The sequence below is a fragment of the Eschrichtius robustus genome, chromosome 7 (genome assembly GCF_028021215.1).
Source record: "Eschrichtius robustus isolate mEscRob2 chromosome 7, mEscRob2.pri, whole genome shotgun sequence".
Taxonomy (NCBI): domain Eukaryota; kingdom Metazoa; phylum Chordata; class Mammalia; order Artiodactyla; family Eschrichtiidae; genus Eschrichtius; species Eschrichtius robustus.
Window position 1 is genome coordinate 6,222,486 of NC_090830.1, and position 7,025 is coordinate 6,229,510.

General features: G+C 39.8%; 1 protein-coding gene and 1 non-coding gene across 2 annotated transcripts in view; both read left to right on the forward strand.

Annotated features, from left to right (window-relative positions):
• LOC137767005 (zinc finger protein 33B-like) overlaps positions 1-7,025 on the forward strand; it is a 101,662-nt gene that overhangs the window by 29,129 nt on the left and 65,508 nt on the right. The window lies entirely within an intron of this gene.
• TRNAG-CCC (transfer RNA glycine (anticodon CCC)) lies at positions 6,908-6,980 on the forward strand. Its single transcript has one exon. It is a non-coding gene; the product is annotated as a tRNA-Gly (tRNA).

Below are 7,025 nucleotides of genomic sequence, written 5' to 3' on the forward strand. Positions count from 1 at the left end.
CACATTGAAATAAGGAACAACTCTAAAGGGATTAAGTTTCCTCTTAAATATCTATCAAGATGGCATGCTCATGTCAGAGCTGAATAGAATACTGGTAACAACAGTTTACCATGAAGTATTCAGAAGTTACAATATATAAATACAAAGTATACTTAAGATGTAAGCAATCACTAAATATCATACTAGGTGCTCATTAATGTTAAACATCAGACGAATCAGATTGAAGCATGATTAGGAAGCTGAACATCATGAAAGTCATTTTCATTAGGAAGGAGAAATAAGATGGCAGGATTTATTTATTTTAATACATCTTTATTGGAGTGTAATTGTTTCACAATGCTGTGTTAGTTTCTGTTTTACAACAAAGTGAATCAGCCATATGCATACATATATCCCCATATCCCCTCCCTCTTGAGCCTCCCTCCCACCCTCCCTATCCCACCCCTCTAGGTCATTGTAGAGCACCAAGCTGATCTCCCTGTGCTATGCTGCTGCTTCCCACTAGCTATCCATTTTACATTTGGTAGTGTATATATGCCAGTGCTACTCTGAGTTTGCCCCAGCTTCCCCCTCCCTGCCGTGTCCTCAAGTCCATTCTCTATGTCTATGTCTTTATTCCTGCCCTGCCACTAGGTTCATCAGTACCTTTTTTTTTTTAGATTCCATAATATGCGTTAGCATATGGTATTTGTTTTTCTCTTTCTAACTTCCTTCACTCTGTATGACAGACTCTAGGTCCATCCACCTCACTACAAATAACTCAATTTCGTTTCTTTTAATGGCTGAGTAATATTCCATTGTATATATTGCCACATCTTCTTTATCCATTCATCTGTTGCTGGACACTTAGGTTGCTTCCCTGTCCTGGCTATTGTAAATAGTGCTGCAATGAACATTGTGGTACATGTCTCTTTTTGAATTTTGGTTTTCTCATGGTATATGCCCAGTAGTGGGATTGCTGGGTCATATGGTAGTTCTATTTTTAGTTTTCTAAGGAACCTCTATACTGTTCTTCATAGTGGTTGTATCAATTTACATTCCTGCCAACAGTGCAGGAGGGTTCCCTTTTCACCACACCCTTTCCAGCATTTATTGTTTGTAGATTTTTTGATAATGGCCATTCTGACTGGTGTGAGGTGATACCTCATTGTAGTTTTGATTTGCATTTCTCTAATAATTAGTGATGTTGAGCATCTTTTCATGTGCCTCTTGGCCATCTGTATGCCTTCTTTGGTGAAATGTCTATTTAGGTCTTCTGCCCATTTTTTAATTGGGTTGTTTGTTTTTTTGATATTGAGCTCCATGAGGTGTTTGTATATTTTGGAGATTAATCCTTTGTCCATTGTTTCATTTGCAAATATTTTCTCCCATTCTGAGGGTTGTCTTTTCATCTTGTTTATGGTTTCCTTTGCTGTGCAAAAGCTTTTAAGTTTCATTAGGTCCCATTTGTTTATTTTTGTTTTTATTTTCATTACTCTAGGAGGTGGGTCAGAAAAGATCTTGCTATGGTTTATGTCAAAGAGTGTTTTTCCTACGTTTTCCTCTAGGAGTTTTATAGTGTCTGGTCTTACATTTAGGTCATTAATCCATTTGGAGTTTATTTTTATGTATGGTGTTAGGTAGTGTTCTAATTTCATTCTTTTACATGTAGCTGTCCACTTTTCCCAGTACCACTTATTGAAGAGGCTGTCTTTTCTCCATTGTATGTTCTTGCCTCCTTTGTCGTAAATTAGGTGACTATATATGTGTGGGTTTATGTCTGTGCTTTCTATCCTGTACCATTGATCTATATTTCTGTTTTTGTGCCAGTACCATACTGTCTTGATTACTGTAGCTTTGTAGTATAGTTTGAAGTCGGGGAGCCTGATTTTTCCAGCTCCGTTTTTCTTTCTCAAGATTGCTCTGGCTATTCGGAGTCTTTTGTGTTTCCATACGAATTGTAAAATTTTTTGTTACAATTCTGTGACAAATGCCATTGGCAGTTTGATAGGGATTGCATTGAATCTGTAGATTGCTTTGGGTAGTATAGTCATTTTCACAATGTTGATTCTTCCAATCCAAGAACATGGTATATTTCTCCATCTGTTTATGTCATCTTTGATTTCTTTCATCAGTGTTTTATAGTTTTCTGAGTATAAGTCTTTCACCTCTTTAGGTAGGTTTATTCCTAGGTGTTTTATTCTTTTTGTTGCATTGGTAAATGGGATTGTCTCCTTAATTTCTCTTTCTGATTTTTCATTGTTAGTGTATTGGAATGCCAGAGATTTCTGTGCATTAATTTTGTATCCTGCAACCTTACCAAATTCATTGATTAGTTCTAGTAGTTTTCTGGTGGCATCTTTAGGATTTTCTATGTATAGTATCATGTCATCTGCAAACAGTGACAGTTTTATACTTCTTTTCCTATTTGTATTCCTTTTATTTCTTTTTCTTCTCTGGTTGCTGTGGCTAGGACTTCCAAAACTATGATGAATAAGAGTGGAGAGAGTGGACATCCTTGCCTTGTTCCTGATCTTAGTGGAAATGCTTTCAGTTTTTCACTATTGAGTATGATGTTTGCTGTGGGTTTGTCATATGTGGCCTTTATTATGTTGAGCTATGTTCCCTCTATGCCCATTTTCTGGAGAGTTTTTATCATAAATGGCTGTTGAATTTTGTCAAAAGCTTTTTCTGCATCTATTGAGATGATCATTTGGTTTTTATTCTTCAATATTTTAATGTGGTGTATCACATTGATTGATGTGCATATATTGAAGAATCCTTGCATCCCTGGGATAAATCCCACTTGATCATGGTGTATGATCATTTAATGTGTTGTTGGATTCTGTTTGCTAGTATTTTGTTCAGGATTTTTGCATCTGTGTTCCTCAGTGATATTGGTCTATAATTTTCTTTCTTTGTGATATCTTTTTCTGGTTTTCGTATCAGGGTGATGGTGGCTTCGTAGAATGAATTTGGGAGTGTTCCTCCCTCTGCAATTGTTTGGAAGAGTTTGAGAAGGATCAGTGTTAGCTCTTCTCTAAATGTTTGATACAATTCCCCTGTGAAGCCATCTGGTCCTGGACTTTTGTTTGTTGGAAGATTTTTAATTACAGTTTCCATTTCATTACTTGTGATAAGTCTGTTTATGTTTTCTAATTCTTCCTGGTTCAGTCTTAGAAAATTGTACCTTTCCAAGAATATGTCCATTTCTTTGTGGTTGTCCATTTTATTGGCATATAGTTGTTTGTAGTAGTCTCTTGTAAGCCTTTGTATTTCTGCAGTGTCAGTTGTGATTTCTCCTTTTTCATTTCTGATTTTGTTGATTTGTGTCCTCTCCGTTTTTTTCTTGATGAGGCTGGCTAAGGGTTTATCAATTTTATCTTCTCAAAGAAACAGTTTTTAGTTTTATTGATCTTTGCTATTGTTTTCTTCATTTCTCTTTCATTTATTTCTGCTCTGATCTTGATGATTTCTTTCCTTCTACTGACTTTGGGTTTTCTTTGTTCTTCTTTCTCTAGTTGCTTTAGGTGTAAGGTTAGATTGTTTATTTGAGATTTTTGTTTCTTGAGGTGAGATTGAATTGCTATAGACTTCCCTCTTAGAACTGCTTTTGCTGCATCCCATAGGTTTTGGGCCGTCGTGTTTTTGTTGTCATTTGTTTTTATTTATTTTTTTATTTCTTCTTTGATTTCTTCAGTGATCTCTTGGTTATTTAGTAGCACACTGTTTAGCCTCCATGTATTTGTGTTTTTTACAGTTTTTTCCTGTAATTGATTTCCAATCTCATAGCGTTGTGGTCAGAAAAGATGCTTGATATGATTTCAATTTTCTTAAATTTTCCAAGGCTTGATTTGTGACCCAAGATGTGATCTATCCTGGAGAATGTTCAGTGTGCACTTGAGAAGAAAGTGTATTCTGCCACTTTCGGGTGGAATGTTCTATAAATATCAATTCAATCTATGTGGTTTATTGTGTCACTTAATGCTTGTGTTTCCTTGTTTATTTTCTGTTTGGATGATCTGTCCATTGGGTAAGTGGGGTGTTAAAGTCCCCTACTATTATTGTGTTACTGTCGATTTCCCCTTTCATGGTTGTTAGCATTTACCTTATTTATTGAGGTGCTCCTGTGTTGGGTGCATAAACATTTATAATTGTTATATCTTCTTCTTGGATTGATCCCTTGATCATTATGTAGTATCCTTCCTTATCTCTTGTAACAGTCTTTATTTTAAAGTCTATTTTATCTAATATGAGTATTGCTACTCCAGCTTTCTTTCATTTGCATAGAATATCTTTTTCCATCTCTCCACTTTCATTCTGTATGTGTCCCTAGGTCTGAAGTGGATCTCTTGTAGACAGCATATATATGGGTCTTGTTTTTGTATCCATTCAGCCAGCCTGTGTCTTTTGGTTGGAACATTTAATCCAGTTACTATTATTATTACTATTATTACTGTTATTATTGATATGTATGTTCCTATTACCATTTTCTTAATTGTTTTTGGTTTGTTTTTGTGGGTCTTTTTCTTCTCTTGTGTTTCCTGCCTAGATAAGTTTCTTTAGCACTTGTTGTAAAGCTGGTTTGGTGGTGCTGAATTCTCTTAGCTTTTGCTTGTCTGAAAAGCTTTTGATTTCCCTGTCAAATCTGAATGAGATCCTTGCTGGGTAGAGTAATCTTGGTTGTACGTTTTTCTCTTTCATCACTTTAAGTTTATCTTGCCACTCCCTTCTGACCTGCAGAGTTTCTGCTGAAAAATCAGCTGATAACCTTATGGGGATTCCTTTTTATGTTATTTTTTATTTTTCCTTGCTGCTTTTAATATTTTTTCTTTGAATTTAATATTTGTTAGTTTGATTAATATGTGTCTTGGTGTGTTTCTCCTAGGGTTTATCCTGTATGGGACTCTCTGCACTTCCTGGACTTGGGTGACTATTTCCTTTCCCATGTTAGGGAAGTTTTCCACTATAATCTCTTCAAATATTTTCTCAGACCCTTTCTTTTTCTCTTCTTCTTCTGGGACCCCTATAATTCAAATGTTGGTGTGTATAGTGTTGTCCCAGAGGTCTCTGAGATTGTCTTCAATTCTCTTCATTCTTTTTTTTTTATTCTGCTCCTCAGCAGTTATTTCCACCATTTTGTCTTCCAGCTCACTTGTTCGTTCTTCTGCCTCAGTTACTCTTATTGATTCCTTCTGGTGTATTTTTCATTTATTGTGTTGTTCATCTCTGTTTGTTGTTCTTTAGTTCTTCTAGATCTTTGTTAAACATTTTTTGTATTTTCTCAATCTGTGCCTCCATTCTGTTTCCAAGATTCTGGATCATCTTTACTATCATTATTCTGAATTCTTTTTCAGGTAGTTTGCCCAGTTCCTCTTCATTTATTTGGTGTTGTAGGTTCTTACCTTGCTTCTTCATCTGTGACATATTTTTTTGCCATGCCTCTTTTTTTTTTTTGGTGTGTGGGATTGTGTTCCTGTCTTACTGGTTGATTGACCTGAGGCTTCCAACGGAGTTTGTAGGCTGCTGGGTAGAGCTGGTTCTTGGTGCTGAGATGAGGACCTCCAGGAGGCCTCACTCCAATGAATATCCCCTGGAGTCTGAGGTTCTCTATTAGTCCAGTGGTTTGGACTTGGAGCTCCCACTGCAGGAGCTTGGCCCGACCACCAGCTTGTGAACCAAGATCCTGCAAGCCGCATGGGGCAGCCAAAAAAAAAAAAAAGGAGAACAGTAACAAAGAGTAAAAAATAAAATTAGACTGGGAAACTAACAGATATGTTAGAAAGAATATAAAAATAGAAATATAGACGAAACAAACCAGAAGGTAAAACCACAATAGTAAAAAAGAGGAGAATAACAACAAAAAAAGGTGGAAAAGGCCTTGGCTGTGGAGGACCTGGCCTAATCAGGGGCAGGGCTTGGGCAGTGGGCGGGGCTTATGCTTAGGAGACACAGGGCTGGAAAAGGCCCTGGGGGGTGTGGGGGCATGGGGATTAGGCTCAGCGGAACAGAAGGGGCCCAGGCGTGCCTCTGGTCTCAGAGGACGGGGGACCCTGCCTGGGAGTCCAGCAGGCTTCCTGGGCCCGAGTGTGCAGGGCAGACCCCCTCCACTCCTTCAGTCCTGGAGGGCCCCGCCCACCTGCATCTCCTGTTCTCATCCTGGCTTCCTTCTTATGCCTCCAAGGCAGAGTCAAGATGGCAGTGTGGGAAGACTTGGAGTTAGTGTCTCCCCACAACACCAGTGCCTGCCAGATGCTGGTGGGGGACCTCAATGCCCAAGGAGATGTGAGGAACCCCAAGTGAACCAGTAGGATGTGCGGGGACTGAGGGGTGTGGAGAAGTGGAGGCTGGACACGACTGGCACCCCTGAGGGGTGGCTGAGAAGGGAGAGGGGTTCCCACGCCTGGAGGGACCCTCTGGGGCTTGAATCAGGGGGGAGCACACCAAGCGTTTCCCCTGCCCAGTCGGCCAGGGAAGTCTGCCCTGCTCTCGGGCTGGGTCCTGTGCCCTCATAGGCCCGCTCCAGGCCACATTGGTCCTGGGGGCATAGGAAGGATGCTGGGGGAGAACAAGAGAGGCAGGCAGGAGGGGCCCTCCAGGACCGGAGGAGCAGGAGAGGAGCAGCAGAGGGCATTTGCCCTGCCCACTCAGGCCCAGGAAGCCTGCTGGGCTCCCAGGCTGGGTCCCCTGCCTTCCAAGTCCCCCACCACAGGCTGCATTGGTCCAAGATGGCAGGATTTAGATTGGAGCAGCATTTGACAATTCTATGAAGCGTGGGCAATAAAATAATTTTACTAGCAATGTAGCTGGTGGAGTTGGGTATTCTATTTTGCTTTTGTTTGTTATTGGGTTGCATTAGTTAAGTATGACATAAAGATGTACTTTATTATGAGATAGTGAGAAAATTAAAAAATGATACAGGGGGACTTCCCTGGTGGTCCAGTAGGTAAGACTCTGCACTCCCAATGCAGGGGGCCCAGGTTCGATCCCTGGTTGGGGAACTAGATCCCGCATGCCACAACTAAGAGTCCGCATGCTGCCACTAA